This window comes from Haemaphysalis longicornis, unplaced genomic scaffold, assembly GCF_048455015.1.
Source record: "Haemaphysalis longicornis isolate Haplotype H1 unplaced genomic scaffold, Haemaphysalis longicornis Haplotype H1 scaffold_10, whole genome shotgun sequence".
Lineage (NCBI taxonomy): Eukaryota > Metazoa > Arthropoda > Arachnida > Ixodida > Ixodidae > Haemaphysalis > Haemaphysalis longicornis.
The window spans coordinates 14,390,251-14,409,013 of record NW_027526204.1 but is presented as its reverse complement, the minus strand read 5'-3'; positions in this window follow the sequence as shown (position 1 = coordinate 14,409,013).

Here is an 18,763-nt window from a genome sequence, read left to right as displayed (position 1 = left end):
CTTCGTCCTGCGTGATGCCCACGGAAATGCCGTAAATCACTTCACGAGCAGTGGCCGGAGGGGGCTTCATGTAGGCAGATGCTGCATAGGTAGTGCTTCGGAGTGTTAATGCGGTGAGTTGGGAGAGTCGATCAGCGATATCTGGGTCAGGGGTGACGGCTACGAGGAGGTTTTGGGCTGGCTGTACTTGCAGTGTGACAGCCGCACGGAAGAGGGGGCCGGGGATCTCGCTTGCCGCGACGACGCTGCTTACCAGGTCACGAGTGGGCCAGTCTCCGACGCGGAGGCCGTCATGCGGTCGGATGACACCGTTATCTCTTGTCCAAAATCCGGCCCCTCATTCATAGTAATCAGCACGGTTTTTTACCTGCCCGGTCCGTCGAATCAAACCTTGCCTGCTTTCTGAGTGACGCCAGCAAGTACATACTTTCACGTCAACAAATGGATGCCATCTACTTCGACTGCAGCAAGGCCTTCGACCGCGTAAACCATGATTTGCTCCTTCGCAAACTGTCTGCTTATGGCTTGGCTCCTGCTTTCTGCGAGTGGTTTGCAACCTACCTCAAACAGAGAACAAACTTTGTTCAGTACGCTGGTGCTAAGTCTCGCAGCTTCACTGTACCGTCCGGGGTTCCCCAGGGCTCTATTCTCGGTCCTTTATTGTTTAACTTATTTGTGAATGATGTGCAGTTAATTATAAAGCATTCATCTCTATTGCAGTTTGCAGACGACATGAAACTCTATCGCGCAGTGGGATCACAGGCGGACTGCGCCCAGCTTCAACGCGACGTACAAGCAATCTCCCTCTGGTGCAAAACTAACTACTTAGATTTGAATCCATTGAAGACCGTTACAAATACATGCACTCGAAAAACCTCTCCTTTAACCTTCCCATACCACCTCGACTCTCTGACGATAAGAAGAGTAAGCGAAACACGTGATTTGGGCGTTCTGATGGATTCGAAACTACGATTCACACCGCATGTCAACTACTTCGCACGCTCATCTCTTTGGACTTTGGGCGCTATCTCTCGTGCAACAAGGGACTTCTCAGGAGGTTGGTGTTTCCTTGCTCTGTACAAAGCCCTTGTACTCCCAAAGGTGGCGTTTGCATCGGCAGTCTGGAACTGCATGAGTGCGTCGTCGTCTTTGCGCTTGGAAAGGGTTCAGAAAAGGTTCACGCGCATCTTCTCTCGCCGCTACACCCTACACGAGAAATACGCTTACAAGGATGTCATCAAGCGGCTGAAGCTCGAAGAACTGCAATCGAGACGCACAAACCGCGATTTAGTGTTTTTGTTCAAGTGTATCCACTCCAGATTCGACAGCCCGAAATTAGTGAGCTCTGTTCGGCTAAGGGCACCAATTCGAGCTCTCCGCCCCCACCTTTGCTTTGATGTGACCACCTCAGAGATGCTGTCTCCAGTGTGCCGTGTGCAACGTGCGTATAATGATGACTTTCGTGCATCTTTGGACGTCTTTTCCGGCAATGTTAACTCTTTTAAACGCGCCTTGAAGAATGCATGCATTTGAAGCCGCTGTTGCCCATTCAGTATGGTATAGAAGTTATCTCGTGTTCGTGTTTTCCGTTCCCTTCCCATTTTCTACACTTGCACCGTTTGCCGTACACATACTCCCGTGTACCTATGTATGTGTGTCCGCACGTGTGTGTGCATGCATGCACGTGCGCATTTGCCTGCACTTGTTCACCTTCACATGCACCCGCGTGGGCATGCGTGTATGTATGTTTTGTTTGCACTCACGAGCGTATGTGCCGTGCATACATATAAATTTTGCTTTATATGTACTTATTTCCAGTATCCATGTTCCCCAGTAAGTTACGACGGTGGATTGTACTGAACTTGCGTGTATGCCAATGTACTTTGTAGTATACATTGTCACAAGCCCTGTCTCAGCGCGTGCTAATGTACCTGACTGTAATCTTAATTCCTCCAATGTATAAATTGAGTGTGTGTGTGTGTGTGTGTGTGTGCGTGCGTGCGTGTGTGTGTGTGTGTGTGTGTGTGTGTGTGTGTGTGTGTGTGTGTGTGTGTGTGTGTGTGTGTGTGTGTGTGTGTGCATGCGTGCGCGCATGCGTGCGCGCATGCGTGCGTGCTTACGTGTGTGTGAGTGTGTGTGAGTGCATGTGCGTGCCTGCGAGCACGCGCGTGTGCGGTGGTACTATGTACTTTGTGACCCCTGCACTTCATAACCAGTCTCCATGTTTTACCGTTTGTTTATCTGTGTGTCGCCCTGTCCCTTTTGTGTGCACGACCCAAGAAGGCCTACTGCTGTTGGTGGGCACCACCCAATAAACAATAAACAATAAAGTGGTTAAGTAGTTTGGTGGAAAGCGAGGAGGCGGTAATTCTCATGCGGGGACGGAAGGCGTACCTGATTGTCAATAACGGACTTGTTCCTGCGGGAGTTCATGATTTGACGCCACGGGTTGGTTGTCGGAGCAGGTCTACCTTTCGAGACGTCGAAATCCATGTGGCCGTTTGCGCCGTTTCCGTTGGCAAGGTCTTGCTCCGGTGACGATGTGTTGTCTTGGTTTTGCGTCGGTGACGATGTGTTGTCAGGTGCCGTAGCGCAGCTGCGTGATGGCGAAGGGGGCATGGTGGATGGCAGGTGCACGTTCGCGTGCGGCTGTGGCAGCGCAGGGAGGCCGCCGCTCGTACTAGGCCTGTAACGTAGACCTAGCGGTGCCCCCGGAGTGGTCGGTAGGTTCGATGGCCCTGAAGGGTGGCTCGGCGATCGTAGGTGGCAAATGATGATTTCCAGAGACGCCAGAGGTACTCACGGAGACGATAGGGGCACCAACTTGGTCAGGCAGGCGGAAAGATCGCGATTGGAGCGACAAAAACTGGAGTTGAAGCGAGACACAAGCACCCGTGTCGGCCCCCTGGCGGCGATCTTCTCGGTGGATGCGGGGAAAAAATAGTTGTGAAAGACGTGTCAGCGGTGGCGAGGAGGAGCGCCGGAGTGGCGCCGAGTAAATCAGCTTCATGGGATCGAAAACTTGGAAGGTTAGACATCCAGCTTCGCGGTATTAAGCAAACCAGGAGACACGTGCATCGCCCAGCCGTCGGTTACACCAGAGGCCAGTGAAGTCTCCTTTTTGGATGCAACACTTGAGGGGTCGTTCGGTAATATATAAAAAAATAAAATCGCTCCCCATGTGCTTCGAGCATGTGTTGTCAAGAAAGAATGGAAATTAAATGTGTTTGTCTTTATAAATATACAGATAATAGAAAGCGTTCATATTGCTCATTTCTTCTGTACGTCTGTTTGCGCTTTAAATACGGATTATCCGCATATGTTCAGATATTTACGGAAATTTTTCATCCTACAGATGCTAAGTCAACTTGTGCTCAACAATAAAAGAATGCTAGCAGTTTCGGCAATAAACTCACATGTTGCCTAACGTATGCATGAGTTTTCCTTTCCTCAAAACAAGGTTGACGAAATAAAGCCATGGCTGCAGCGTTGGTAGTCAGAACCGTCGTGCCTATTAGTAATTCATCTTTAAAATTCATTCGCGTGCTTTGTGGTAAGAGTTGGATTCAAGGGAGAGAGACAGACCAATATTTTCGTGTTTAGACAGCAAAACATGTAATATATTGAAAACGAAGAAGGCTACAGAGAACCTGCGTGTTCTGTATGGAGTATGAGAGTTTTGGTGTAGAGATTCACGTACCCTTCAGGTGCATGACCAGGTAGCATTGGTGCTCGAAACCCGAAATGCTGGGTTACTCGCAAGGCAATCGATCAAGGGCATGGCAGACTTTTCACAACTGGTACGGAAAAGAAGGGCGATCGCTGATGTTTCACTACCAACAATCTTCGGTAGCGTTTCGGCTGGCGTACCCGCAAATTTTTCCGCCATTTTTTTTTTTGCGGGGCTACCATGGTTGCCAGACCAGGAATGCCCTCCCCGCTAAAAGAGCGGCTGCAGGTGGTCGCCAGTTTCAGTCCGCTCTGGTTACAAACCCCTGCGCGCTCGCGCCGCGGGCTCTGGCTCGCATGGAGTTAGTATGAAACTCTATGCTGGCTCGGGCCCGGGTGCGGATCTGTCAGTCCGCTCTGGTTGCACATCCTTGCTCGCTCGCGCCGTGGCTACTCGCTCCCGCCAAGGCTCGGGCTCTGGCCCGGGCTCGTTCTTTTTTTTCGCTTCGTCCCTAGGGGTGGTACTACAAAGGTATGGGGCCCGTAAAGGCCGCGAGAAAAGACCGTAAAGGCCGCGGGAAATTGCGGCAAAATTGGGTGTGATTGGGTGTGAGCGAGCAGGTTTGCAACCAGAGCGGACTGACAGATCTAAGGTCCGCGGCCTTTACGGGCCCCAATACGTTTGTAGTACCTCCCCTGGGGACAAAGCGGGAAAAAAAACGAACCCGGGCCCGCGCCAGAGCCCGCGGCGCGAGCGCGCAGGGGTTTGTAACAAGAGCGGACTGACAGATCCGCGACCATAAACTGGCGACAACCTGCAGTCTGGCAATCATGGTAGCTCCGCGAGAAAAATGGCGGTAAAATTTTACCGCCTTTACGGGCCCCATACGTTTGTAGTACCACCCCTAGGGACGAAGCGAAAAAAAAAAGAACGAGCCCGGGCCAGAGCCCGAGCCTTGGCGGGGCGAGCAGCCACGGCGCGAGCGAGCAAGGATGTGCAACCAGAGCGGACTGACAGATCCGCACCCGGGCCCGAGCCAGCATAGAGTTTCATACTAACTCCATGCGAGCCAGAGCCCGCGGCGCGAGCGCGCAGGGGTTTGTAACCAGAGCGGACTGAAACTGGCGACCACCTGCAGCCGCTCTTTTAGCGGGGAGGGCATTCCTGGTCTGGCAACCATGGTAGCCCAGCAAAAAAAAATGGCGGAAAAATTTGCGGGTACGCCAGCCGAAACGCTACCCAATCTTCTGCCCTTGGGTGCTGTACCAATTTTGCTCCATAAGGCGACGATTAACAGTAGTGCGGTGGAGCCTCCTCGTGACATGTTGCAGAAGGGCAGGATGCCTAGCAAGAGCGTATACCATATCGGAGAGCAGGGTGGTCAGGGATCAAAGTCTTTATTCGATTATGAGTACAAAACAATGCAGAGGATGCTATCTCAGAACTCACGACGCGCAAGTAGGCACCAGGAGAAAGAAATCGCGACACTGGTGCGACGGACAAGGAAAACGAACATTTATGCCGGGCGGAGGTTAGAGCAAGCTTAGGCGCTAACCAGGAGAGTTCTCGCGACGGGAAGGTTCTCGCGACTAGCAAGAGTCTCACGTGGTCGATGCACGGAGATGTCATTGCGGGGCTTGAAGGAGCGAGCGACGCAGACGTCTACAGAAGAAACAGCCCGGATCAAAGCGCAGCTGGTGAAGAAGCAAGGGCCACGAAAAGAAGACACAATGGCACGGTCCGGGGAAGAATATATGCACTGGAGAAAAGGCCATGGCAGGGCATTGCCAGTGGCGACATGGTGTCTCGACGTTCTATACCTACAGTCGAAGAACACCTGGGTGCTCGCCGTCCTGACGACAGGCTGCTGCAATCATCTAGCCCGCCAGGCAGCCCACCTGCTGGTGGTGGTGGTGCCAAAATATGTGGCTCATACCCATTCAGGGGGATTGGCCAGAAAAGGGGCGCTCACAGAAAGAAACTATAAAGTCATTAAGGAAAAACATTTAAAGAATGAAATAAAATAGGTGTTTAGGGGGAAATATAAACATAACAAAAACTGCCCAAACATGAGACGCAGCATCAGGAAGTGTTTAAACCGACATAAATAATAAATTAAAGGAAATAAAACATGAAAATTATGTAGATAAATAAAACAAGAAGGGAAGTTGGTGAAGGAGAGGCAGTGGGTGGGAAGGCAACTGATAGCAGTGATCATACACGCTGGGATCTTTTTGAGGGAAGCCCGGCATGGCGAGAGACGGCCAGATTTCGAGATGAATAAGTGCACGGCGAAGCAAAGATCTGCGAGGATAAAACCCAGCGCCTTCACCCCTAACAATAATATTATAGGAACAGACAGTGGGAGGGCCAATTGGTTAAAGCTGTTTTCTAAATATCTTTTTTCCTATAGAGGAGTAGCGTCGTCGGGAGAGAAAAAATGTTCAGCTGTTTCTAATTCGTTACAAAATGAACAGAGTGGTGAAGGGGCCAGATTGCAGTGGTACAAGTAATCATTTAAATTTTGGACACCACTCCGAAAGCTGGTGAGGGTAACTTCACAAGCTCGTGACTGACTAATCCGGCACTTCCATGAGTGCCGCAGGTGCTCGACGTCAAACCTTGAGTACACAGATTCAGCCATGCTTTGTAGCAGGCCTAATCTTTGAAAGCGTGCCGAGGTGACAAAATTTATGGGCGGTAGAACCTCCATCACCGGGCCATCCAATACAATGCCCGGCAGACTGCCGGCCGCTTCTTTGAGCCAGATGCCTACGTGTCCAGGCACCCACACCAAAAGACGTTTTTGTAAACACGGAGGCAGTAAATACCCAAGGGCCCGACGTAGGGGAGATGACTTTGAGCACGATAGGGCAGTGCAAGCAGAAAGAGAATATGTAAGCACAATTGCGTGTTGTGTAGCTGAATCAAGCTTTTTAAGGGCCAGAACAATCGCTAAATATTCAGCATTAAAAGATGTTGTAAAGTCAGGCAACTGTCTTCCGAGCCTACTTCATGTTTCTTCTCGTCTTCTTATTGTCTTGCCCCTGTCCCTGCATCGCTATCCACACTGGTGATGATTCACGGTGACACCTTGCGCTGGGCCTTTTTTTCTTAAGTTTCCTTTTGATGCTTGGTACCTCACCACACTATCTTGCATTACTCCTTGGAACAAAAGTCAGCTTATTGCCCCCCAAATTTAATGGTCAGCGAACATAGAGGGATTTCTTTATAGTATCAATGTATACGATGATGCCTTCATTGGGGTGTTGTGTGTGTATGTGGAGGAAGAGCGATACGAGTGCTTTTGCCACAATTAGCGTATTGCAAGTTTCAAAAAAGTTGTCTTGAGTGCAGCCGAGGATTTGTTGCCAATTTTAAATGTGCATGCTGGCTGTTAGTGGTAAAACAGTAGCTCTGTTAGTGTTCTTTCCACGCATGATGCATTAGCTCTAACTGTTTTTCAGGACTCTTAGGACGTGACCCAGACTGAGATGCTAAATTCAGATCCTGAGGGACGACGGTTAAGAAAAATGCAGCGGCTGTCATTGTGCTGGTGGATGCCTACAGTTTAATCCAACTGCCATGCAGGAGACCAATCTCCACAGCTGGACCAAGGAGTATACGTCTTGCTTGATTTGGATTCCCCCGGTGACTCGCCGCGTGCAATTGAATTACCATTGCCACAATGTTTTAATAATTAAATCGCATTGCATTGATCTTGTGCTGTGAAAGAACTGGGGCAAAATTAACACCATAAAAGCAGTCAAATCGAATATGGGTACTCTAGCAACTCGAAGCATCGACTGCTGCCTTTCTTTTCTCTATTCCTTAATATTAAAATCGCTAATAAGGCTACACGGGTCACTCAAGAGCTATTCAGGTCCTCGACAAGTGTTTCATTTCATTTCATTTCATTTCATTTATTAGTTCCTTAAGGGACCGAAGGCATTACCTAAGCGTGCCCGTCTACGTCATAAAGACGGCCGCGTTCTCCTGTGATCGAGCGCGCATGTGTGCGGTCAGCAGCCAATGGCTCAGCCATCGAGTGGCTGTTGATGGCCACACCTGTAAAGTATACAATTTCCAGCTGTGCGATCTTTTTAAGCAAGTTGTGAAATGCAACAAGTGTGCACATTGCTGATGTGGGTCTTGACCGTTACGTTGCGCAGTGCAGGAAACGGGCGGGCCGACTGTGCCTACACAGTCCCGGCGCGGAAGGTTCAAATTCGATGTTTCATATCGCCTTCACGCTGCCGCGAGTGCGACATTCTCGTTACTCAGCCTTCCATTTTGCCCGCGCTACCAGCAGTACCACACCATTGCAACATTGGGGTGCATACCTTTCGTCACGTTGTGACGACAAGGAGAGCGTTGATAGTATAATGACTGATCTGAGGGAAAAAGTATGTTAATAGTTACGAAGTTGGTGGTGCGTGAAAGTGAAAAGCCCGGAATGGCCTTGATGCACATTATCGACAGCGGATGGTCGAACTGTTTCGTCGTGAACCGGTGACCGTTACTTATTTTTGTAGCGTGAGCTACACTGGCTGAGGTTGAGCAGTTTCGTGTGGCTCCTGGAGAGCCGTGGTGCGCATGCGCGAGGAGCAGTGATGTCTCACAGCGCACAGCTTGCGCGCCGGAGCCCTTGCCGCCGCGACTGGTTTGGATTCGATTGGATTGGGGTGGACTGGAAATCGTTTCAGCAGAAGTAAGCATGATAATCAGCTAATCCTAGAAAACCAGGAAACCTAAGAGTAACCAGCTGAACCTTAACTCAGGCTACGTATATCCTGGCATAGCCGAGCTAAGCCACTGCTAATTTTTCTTGGTTCAGTTCCGGTTCGGGTTCCGGTTCAGTTCAGGTAAAAATACCGGTTCGATTCCGGTGTTGGGTTCGGTTCGGTTCCGGTTCGACATCCTGCTTAAGAGTCGTGATTGCGAAATCGCTCAAGTCCAGTGTGGCGGTTCCACGCTTGTAGTTCCCGCAGTGATCGGCGCGCAGCAAACACGCCGGGCGAGTGCTGACTGCGGTGTTTTGTTGTTCAAGGAGACAGTATAAGAAAAGCGGAAGCGCAAGGCATGACATCACGTTACAAGCAGCTTGTATTATATGGACAAACACTACACAGCACACGAACTCTTGGTTCGCTTTAAGACGGCTGCGAAGCATTAAACACAATAGCAGTGATCGAGATAATTGCACTCACCAGTGCAATACCGGCGCAGCAAGACGCAGAAACTAGGCGCAGCGAATACATCTGTGAGCGTGGATCAGACAACTCATGACGCAGTTGAGAAAAGCGCGCGCTGAGGTTCGAAGAGAGCCTACCTTCTCCTCCGACTTGTTCATCATCATTATCAACCTTAACCTCCCTCTAGACTTCTTGCACTAGTGGCGCTAGTGCTGTTGCGGGCGTGGGTTACGAGCACTACCCGTCCGTCGCCGGGCAGGGCCAAGCTAGGCCGGGCGGATGGGACACGCTTTCCTCCAGGGTGTGCTTCGTTGCGCGATGCATCGTTCAGGGACGATCACGTAAGAAGATGCGAGTTGTGTATAACTGTCCACGTGCTTGTTCCAGCTAAAAGGAGTTCCCCTGAAAATCGCGACCTGCGTAACTGCTACGCTCTGTAAATTCCGAACAGACAGATCGTCATTGTGGACTCCGGTGAAACAGCCGCCGTTGCAGCGGTAGCGGTTGCGGATGTGGTCCGGACAGGACCTCCTTGTGAGGACATCTAAAATCAGTATTTTTTATTGCGATAGTATGCCTCGTGGCATAAAGGCTAGAATACATGTTTAAGTTAACTCCCGTTTCGCGGAGAAACGCAAGAAAGGAGCGGTGGTGTGGTCCCCATCTTCCAGGGCGGAGGTGTGTGCCTCGATGGTCTCGTGTTCTCACCTGTTTCAATGAAGGCAACGTCCACAGCAGGTGTTATATCTTAGCATCTTCGCACAAGCCGTGTAGGAAGGGCAGTTCTTTGTGAACAGGGCATGGTAGCCTGGTGCCCATGCCCGGGTCACAGCGGTAGAAAGGGCTACACGAACTCTTCGCAGCAAGACCTCCTCCCAGCGGGCGAGTATACAAGTGGGGAGCGGGGGTCCGTTGAACACGGTGGGATTAGAGCACGTATGGCGTGACGGAGATCTTCCTGTTGGAGAAATTGTTCTGGGGCATCGATTGTCAGTAATGGCAATAGTCATGGAATGAATGTTCTGCGGCAGGCACTATCCGCCGCAATGTGAACGGGAACCAATTTTGCCGAACCCATGAGCGCGCCCAAGAGGGCAGGGATGCGTATAGAGTGCCTCATGATCGCCCTTCGTGAGAGCCGAATTATTTGATTGATTGATTGTGGGGTTTAGCGCGCCGACGCAACGCAGGCGATGAGGCGCGCCGTAGTGGAGGTCTCCGGATTAATTTTGACCACCTGGGGATCTTTATCATGCGCCGAAATCTCGTACACACGGGCGTTTTTGCTTTTCGCCTCCATCAGAAAAGCGACCTCCATGGCCGGGAATCGAACCTGCGAACTCGTGATCAGCAGCGCAACGCCTTAGCCACTGAGCCACCGCGGCGGGTAGCCGAATTATTTACTCAACGTAGATCAAGCATGCGCGCCGTGGGGGCTGTACATATTTGTGAAGTAGTACCTCCAGGTACTTGAAGAAGAGCACGAGTAAGTTCTTGCAATGAGTTTTGGATGGCTGTAAGCTCGGCCAGGGCGCAGCGTGTTTCATAGAAGCAAGTTTGACAGGCCTCGGGGTAGGGGGGACATAGCAGTGTTGTGGTCAGCACGCCGTCCTTGGCCGCAGCGTCCACAACTGCATGTACCATCTGGGGTTGAGACTCAGCCGCTAGACCTGCGACCGCGAAAAGCGTGCCTGTATATCTGTTGCATCGATTGTGCAGTCACTTGAGTGGCCTGTTGTCAGTCCCATCTCACTGCGCGGACAGCACTTCAGCCGACTGCTTAGCAACTGTGACGCCGTTCCAAGCAACGTAATGCCGCGGGCATCTTCGCGTTTCTCCCCCTTTTTAAATCACACAATCGTTCGTGAACATATGGATTTTGCAAGACACAGTTAGCGGATGGTCATTCATGTAGATGAGGAACAACAGGGGCGAGCGGGCCGAGGAACCACCTTTGCGGTACTCCTAACGTTACTTCAAGACGTTCATCCCTATATACAACAAGACCTGAATAGCATTCAAGAATCGTGTGACAAATGGCTAGTCATGATACATGCTCAGATTGCATCCACGGCCACCGCTGTCACAGTGCAAGGAGACAGGGCAAACTGCATTCAAAGACATGACGCGAGTCAGATCAGAATGCAGAGCAGAGAAGTTTGCATGCCATGTTAGGATTAGAATTGAGCATGTTTATTAACCAGGGAAACACAACCTTTCAAAAGGTTGCTGGCTCTATGTCAGACAGCCACTCCTGTTGAGCTAATTAGAAAACAAAACAAGCAGACATACTAACTACACAAAAAGAGATCTAGAAAGTTACTCGACTGCACTTACAAATCATATACTCGAACTAAAACTTCGCACGCACAATTGAAGAAACGAACACAGATCAAGACCGAGACAAATCAAATCAAAACTTGTCGCGAGACAATTCCCTAGACGGACTTTAGCCGTACAGATGCATACGAACCTGATGTTGCGACAATATGCCACGCTAGAAAGAAAAAATCCGGCAGGCCACCGCCGCAACAAGTTCCCATGGATTACAGGTCGGCGGGGCGAAGCTCCGTGAGAAAGGAACACGAAACTGCGTCGAAAACAAGGTAGAACGCAAGCTTTGTACATTTCAATTAAGGAACCAAGATAGAGAGAATTTGGTTTTAACGTAAGTAATACCGATAGCGGCAGCGGTTCAGTCTTAATTCAAACATTTTTCCGTAATTAAATGCCCAGGCAGCTGGTTGTCTAGTCCGTCTCGCTGACCTCCTGCCTACCTAACGTGCGCTGCGTTTTCATTCGCTTCGATTCAGGCTAAGCAACCAGCTTGCTTGCGAAATATTGAAGACTGGCACTAGTGCCAAGGGATTCCAGCAGTCATGAGAAGCTGCAGTAAATTTGGGATGATCTGCAAGGCGTCGCAACAAACTTCCCGGCGCGGGATAGCTAAGAAAGAAACCGAGAGGTCTGAAAAACATTGAATCGGAAAAAACTAAAGGTACTAACCATCTCGCATCACTGGAGGTCGGTTGGTTAACCCGCCACCACCGCTGCTGAAAACGACGGCCGAACATACGCTACAGCGAACTCTGTGCATAAGCGAAACGACTCGAGGCTACCATAGCAGCCACGACAAAGAAAAAAATAGAAAAAAAAACGTACGCATGAGAGCACACAGATCATTAGTTAGCAGCAGCCTGGTAGCGAGAGTAGACAGCCCTTACGTCAAGCTGTTTTCTTTGCGTTCTGTTTAGAATGTCGCAGCGGTGATGCTCTCGTTCACTGCGAGCGGAGCGAAGCCGGCGAGTTTAATGATGATTATGATGATCAGCGGCTTCTCATTTGTAACGTGGTGGCGTTGCACAGCGGCCTTAGGCGTGACGCCACGGTCCGTCACCTCGCAAAAAAAATATTCGTTCCAATCCACCCTGTGACTGCGGTTGGAAAGCAAAGCTGTAAACGGCACCCACCATGATTACTCATGCGACGTCACTTAAAGGGACACTGAAGTGAGTTTGTCAGCTCCCGTTTTTGCTTGCACTGCGTAGACTGGTTCAAATTAGCACACTTTTCATCGTTTATCCGGTTGAAAAATCGGTAATTATTTTACAAAGCGCGAAAGAAGAAAAACTACCATGCGCGGTTTGCGGCGGCCGCACCAACTAAGGCTGTGACGTTGGGAGGAGGGGGCACCGTGATTGGACGATGCCCAAGGTTAGCAATCAAACAAGTTTCGGTTCCGGTTTCGGTTCTGTAAAAGACAACCGATGGCGTTGTTGGATGGGCATTCTCAATATCTCAGTAATCATCGTACCGCGCTTCTGCCATGTTCTGGGCTCTAAAATGCATAAGATAAGCCTCCCAGGACGGCTTGGAATCGTAGCATTCACTAGCCGAGGCCTACGCAGTGCATGAACGCCCTCCGCGTCCCCGCAGACGCTCAAATGCCATGCACTTTTCCCCTATATTTGGAGCTTGCCTCACTCATGCCTGTATCGTAAAAAGCGTGTTCGCACCAGGCCAAGGGTCTGTTGAATCTGGCCTGTGCCCACTGCCCGCAAGCAGTCGGTGCTTACGGAAACAGCACGCCAACGAAAACTCGCTAGCACGCCAGTGCCAGCATGCGTGCGTTCCTAGCGCTCCAAACAACTCGCCCACGGGCGCGCGGTGCCGACCTTGGAAATACAAGGTATATAATGCATAACCAGTTTACACTTCTATTTAGTTTTAGCATTCCAAGCAGCTTAGGTGACTATTTGTTGTTTTGCGCTCGTGCAGTAAGCATCCCCCAAGTTTCCACAATATCTCACGTCTAGCAATTGCATTTCTTAGACGGAAAAGCGTTCGCAGATGCGTAGTCGTGCTGTTGGCCGCTGTGCTTGTTCGCCCAGCGCAAAAAAGTGCTTCCCGCACCGTAGTTTTACGCTGTACGGCAAAAATTTCAGTTGATTTTATTTCCTTAGCACCTATATTGACTTCGCTGACTCTTCTCCCGCCTTCAAGAGGCCTTATATTTTCCTACTGGCGTACCGGTCAGCGAAGCGTCTCATGTGCGCTTGTGCAGCGCTTGTGTGACGCGACCTTGACTTGCAGCGAGATACAGTGTACAAACTAACCAATTAAAGAAAGGCACATTCTTCCATTCACAAACGTGTCCTGGCTTCGTTTCGACTGAGCGAACGAATTGCGACGACCCGTCGGTGGCCGGCGGACGAAACGCTGGGCCGACTGACTCTGTCTGAAAGCCGGAGAGCCGTGCAGTAGCGCAGCGAATTGCGAGCTCGGCTCTTCCCGACGTCACACGAAAACGCTACAGAAAATGGGTGAGCGTAAAGAGAGGAGGACAGGATTTTCGAATTACTTTTTCTACTAAATAAAATCGTGTAAACGCGCCCAGAGTGGTCGAAATATGGCCTGGGAACTCCGGACGACAATTTGCGCTAGTAATCCCGCAATGTTTACATATCACTTCAGTGTCCCTTTATTCACTCACGTCGCTCTATAAATAGAGAAACCAGAGAGAAGTGAAATGCACTTAGCCACACGCTTTATTACTTCAAAGAGATATTCTTGGTAAGGTTAAAGCAATCCATGATGCATGAACGGTGGTTGGTCTAGGTGTATTGGTGTTGCACGTGGGTGGAAATTTTTTTTGTATAAAATTAAAGGAAGCTTAAAGGGGCCCTGAGATGGATTTCAAAGTGTTTTTGTTGGTGTCAGAAAACTACTCTATAGTTCTTGTAGAAACAAGTCCAAAAATAGTAAGCATATTCGCGCACGCTAACAAAAGTTATTACCCCGACGAGACAGAACTATTTGTCGGCTCGGCGGCTTGCGATGACGACATAGTCCGACCTCGCCCGAGGCGAAGCACTCATTTCATGGTTGGCCGCCGGAATGTCCGCGATTTTTGACGGTGGCGGTTTGGTTTAGAGCGTCGTCGTTACCATGGTTACTTTAGCGAGTGGGTCGCACATGAGAATCTACCTTTTCAGTCCTTACGGACTTTGAGCAGGAGATACTGGTGATTGCGGAAGTCGACCTTGCATTCGCGAGAGTTTCCGCGAACGTTAACTTATTTTTAGCGTCGCTACATAGCGATACAGAGGCTAGAATTTCTAGCGACTGTAGTAGCGAGCCCCCTGCGCCGGCAAAATGTACGCTCGCGTTTTGATTAGATTACTGGAAAGTTCCGAGTGAACGCCCTCCCCCGAAACATCGCCCACCCCCTTTTACGGGTGAAATATTCAATTTACTGAAAGACGCGCGCCCACCCCGTAAAATCCATGGCTTTAGCGCCGATGAGTGAACAAAACAAACCCGAATCATCTCTTCATGTGTAGATGCGGTCACTTAATCGTCCTTTCCGCGCTTGACCCGAAATTTTGCCAATCTCGTATTTTTCACTTGATATCACTGTACTTAAATTTGGGTGGGCGTTATTCCGTAACTTTACGGCACAGCAAATGCGCTGTGCTCGGCGCTTCATGCAAGCAATCTTAGTTGATGTTGTTTACTACATTCTTGCTAAATGATGATGAGGAGCACGATAAATGACAATTTTTTTTCAGAATGAGCGAGCAAAATCTCCGCCCCTACTTCAGCTTCCCACGCTTCCAATGGTTCAGATGCCTTTATGAACTAGCATAGCTCTTTTATGCTTTCAAAATCGTCTTGGGCAAGGTAATATAGGTAACTGCGGAATCATTACAATATATCTTACTCATTTTATATCGAAATATTTAGCGGTGGCGTGAATTCTGGTTAATGCAATACTTGGTCCTAATTGTTCCCACTAGATGGCGGCGTCAACGTCGTTTTCGATTTTTTAAGCTCTACAGCAGAAGTATACGGCTCTTTTAAAAAAAATTACTGTATTGTGAGAGTTCAATCTAAGACGTCCAAGATTCAAGCCATTTCAAACGTAAGCGAACAGTTCTGGACAACAGACGTTTGTGTCATTTGATTTGAGACAAATTCGCCAGATGTCGCTACTCGGCAGAGCCGGTAAGCCGGAATTCAGAAACCGCTGAGTGCAATCCTTTCGTTTTCAGCGGCAAACGGCTACTCTTGCTTGATTTAACACGGTGAACGGTAAAGCGCGCTAAGGACACTAGGCAACAGGTTCATTCAGAAGGCCGGTGCAGGAAACCACACTTTCCTGCGATCATGACTTTATGGGAAGCAATGAAATGAAACTCTTTGGCAGTTGTCGTTACGGGATGAGCATGCTCTTGCCCTTGTCGCGACCGCCGCAGAGAATCAGCTGCGACAGCGTTTGGGCTTGAACTGATTTATTCAGCCCGCGTGAGCGCACTTGAGCGTGCGCCTCGTGATCACGAGCAGTGCCCGGCGTCGTCCAAGCGCTGCGTGCGGAGCTCCGCCTTCGTCGTCGGCGCGGCGCTCCCTTGGCGCGCCGTTCGTTACCACCTCTGAAACAACGTCGAGGCTACGCTCGAAACACAGATGGTGCAAAGAATCCTTTCGGGTACAGCGTCCAAGAAAGCCAATGCAAAGTAAAACTGATGATACTCTAACACCAGACACGGAGCGCTGAGCGATCACGCTGGCTGCAAGCGTCGTTGCTCCTGCGCTCACTGTATCCTTCCGCCGAGAACGGAGGAGCGTCAAGCCCGGTTTGGCCCGGTGTGCAGGCGGGTAAAGCTGGCTCAAAAATGTGTCTAAACACAGATGCCGCCATGATGCCACGCTGTAGTTGCCAGATCAGTAGTTGAAGATATGGCTAACAATTTTTCTTGAAAATGAGGCACAAATTTAGGGCCCTAAGCTAAAATTAGGCAACTTTTATGGCAATAACTGAGTTTTTTTACGAGTTTGTATGCTTCTCATTAGTTTTCTAGAAGTATTCATGCTTGACGAACAAAAATAAATGAAATTATAAGCAATAAGAAGACGTCGGGCTGAGGCGCCAAATTCAGTTTCGGTATATTCTGAGGAGCGTCAGTCGTGTGGGTCTAATTTGCAAAGGTTCACTCTAACACGCCTTAGTGTCTGCTGTGTCACTTCGTTGCTTGCGAAGACAAGCTTGCGAAGACTGCCGACGATACGGAATCTTCAAGGACACCTTCTCTACATGTCCGTAGTGGCTGCTGCCGATTTGAACTCGCCGTAAGCCGGTCATATCATGTTACGCCAAACATGTCTGGGCAGATCGGCTCCTTTTAATCGTATATGATTCGTAAATTAAAAACAAACAAATGTACGAACCATTTTACCATGCCTAGCGTATAAGTAGGCTCTTGTTTACGGGTGCTGTTATACTTTCACTGAATGGTGTTTTACTTGAGTCAGAGATAAAACAACCGCCAACTAATAATAATAATGGTAACTTTATTTGCACGATAAGGTGGTTTTCTAGAGGAGGACAAGGCGAAGCCGAAAGGTAATCCTGTATGTAGGTGCAGAAATCTCCTGTATGGGTGTGTGCGATTGGTGCATGCTCCTTCGATCGCTGAAACACGCAACCTGAAATTTTCGAGAATATATTTGATGCTTTGGAAGACACATTTCTTAAATTCGGCGGATCAGCGACGTTGTTTAATTACGTATACTTGCACCTCTGCTCTCATATGGCCCATGTATATACCTGTACAGAGGAGGTGGGGGAGGAGGAAACTTCGTTCATGTGAGATGGGCACCCGTGTGGTGGGGCGTTAAGAAAAATTATTCTGTCCTTCCCTGGGTGCCTTCGCCAATGAACGGAAACGGCCACTTCCGTTCACGCCCAATTATCAGGACCACCCCGCCTGCAGGCGGTTTTGCCTGAAATGCCTGCGGGTTCGGCCGGAAATCTGTCTGTCAACAGAAACCGCCTAGGAAGCATGTTGAGGTAACACACATATGCGCTTTCTTGGGTCGCGATGGGACCGTCATGTATTTTGTGCAAGGCGAAGTCGACGATGGATATATGTCTCCTTTGAAAAGTAAATTAATTTGAGTGCACCTATAAATTGTTATTGCCGCTCATTAGTTCAATCATAGTGCTTAATTTTGAAACAGCTGCCAAACATAACTATAGCAGGTGAATCAGAGTGCCTAGCATGAGACTATCAATCGCTAATATAGAGTATTCAGACACTTAATGTGCATTGCATATGGCAGTCATTAAGAAAGCCGACAATAAATTGAACTCTCAATTTTATTATTTGCGACAGTTACATCTGCACGTATCGGTTCAGCCAGGGCCATCTGGAGACGTTCTTCAGCTGTATATACACTAGATAAAAGGAAGGAATGCGATATGCGAATGCGATACGCGATAGAACGAAGGAATTCGATATGTGTCGCACAGCCTTCTCATTTATGCCAACATCAAACCGGTGGCCACAAAGGTGCCACACCATACCTTGTAGAAGTTCCACGCTTCCATTCCAGCGTGCTCACAGCAACAAAGATGATGACGAAGTTGCATTACCGAAGCTGGGTTCCAGTAATGCTGTAGCTGATTATGAAAGTTCTGGCTAATGCTCATTCAGATTGTGGTCATCAGCATTCTTATTTTCATCAAAAATAATGGGCCATCGCAATGCCATCAGTCCGTGTATTAGAAGCAAAAATAAATACAGAAAAGGCAAGAGGGTCATATGTACAAGCAATTCTTATCCAACAAATTTTATTTCACCACCAGTAATGCCACCAGACCTCTAGGGGAGTTTGTGATGGTAAGAGCAAGGCTAAGATGACCTAATGTGCGACTTCAAAGAAAGGAAGAAACTGCAGAAGAAAGCTAGGGAGGTTAACCAAGGAAAGACGAAGAAGAACTGTCCAGCTGGCTGTGCTACATCTGGAAATAAACTTGAAAAGAAAGGAAAGGACTGGCATAAAATAAAGGATAAAAAATTCGGGAGAAAAAAAAAACATGGCATGGAAATGGCCAGTACAAAGACAGCACCACGGGCGAAAAAAAGATAGGCATAAAAGAAGCAGGCAAAATGACAAAATGGGCAAACGAAGGATGCTGCATGCTGGTAACACCCCTACAGCACCTGTGACTGTTTTCCTCTCTTAATCACTGCAATCTGCTTCTTCAAGGCAAGAACTGATTTTGCTATTTCAGCTCCATCTTGTCTAAAACCACTGAAATATGTCTGATTTTCTGTGTACATAATGTAAATAGGGTACATAATTTCTAATTTTTTTAAATTTCTCCTGAAGTGTCTGCTCCTTCGTGGAAGCTTTCGTGACTAACTGCCTCGTAGAATTGCATTTGCTTTGTTCATTTGTTGCTCTTTTATGCTGCTTCTGATTGTATTTGTTTATTTCGTTCTTCTCCTCTCCTCCAGTGCTTAGGTTTTTTATCATGAAATTGTTTTTTCTTCAAAAAGGTTTTTTGGCTTTTAACCCTGTCTGCCTATTGGCTTTAAACCTGCCATAGCTT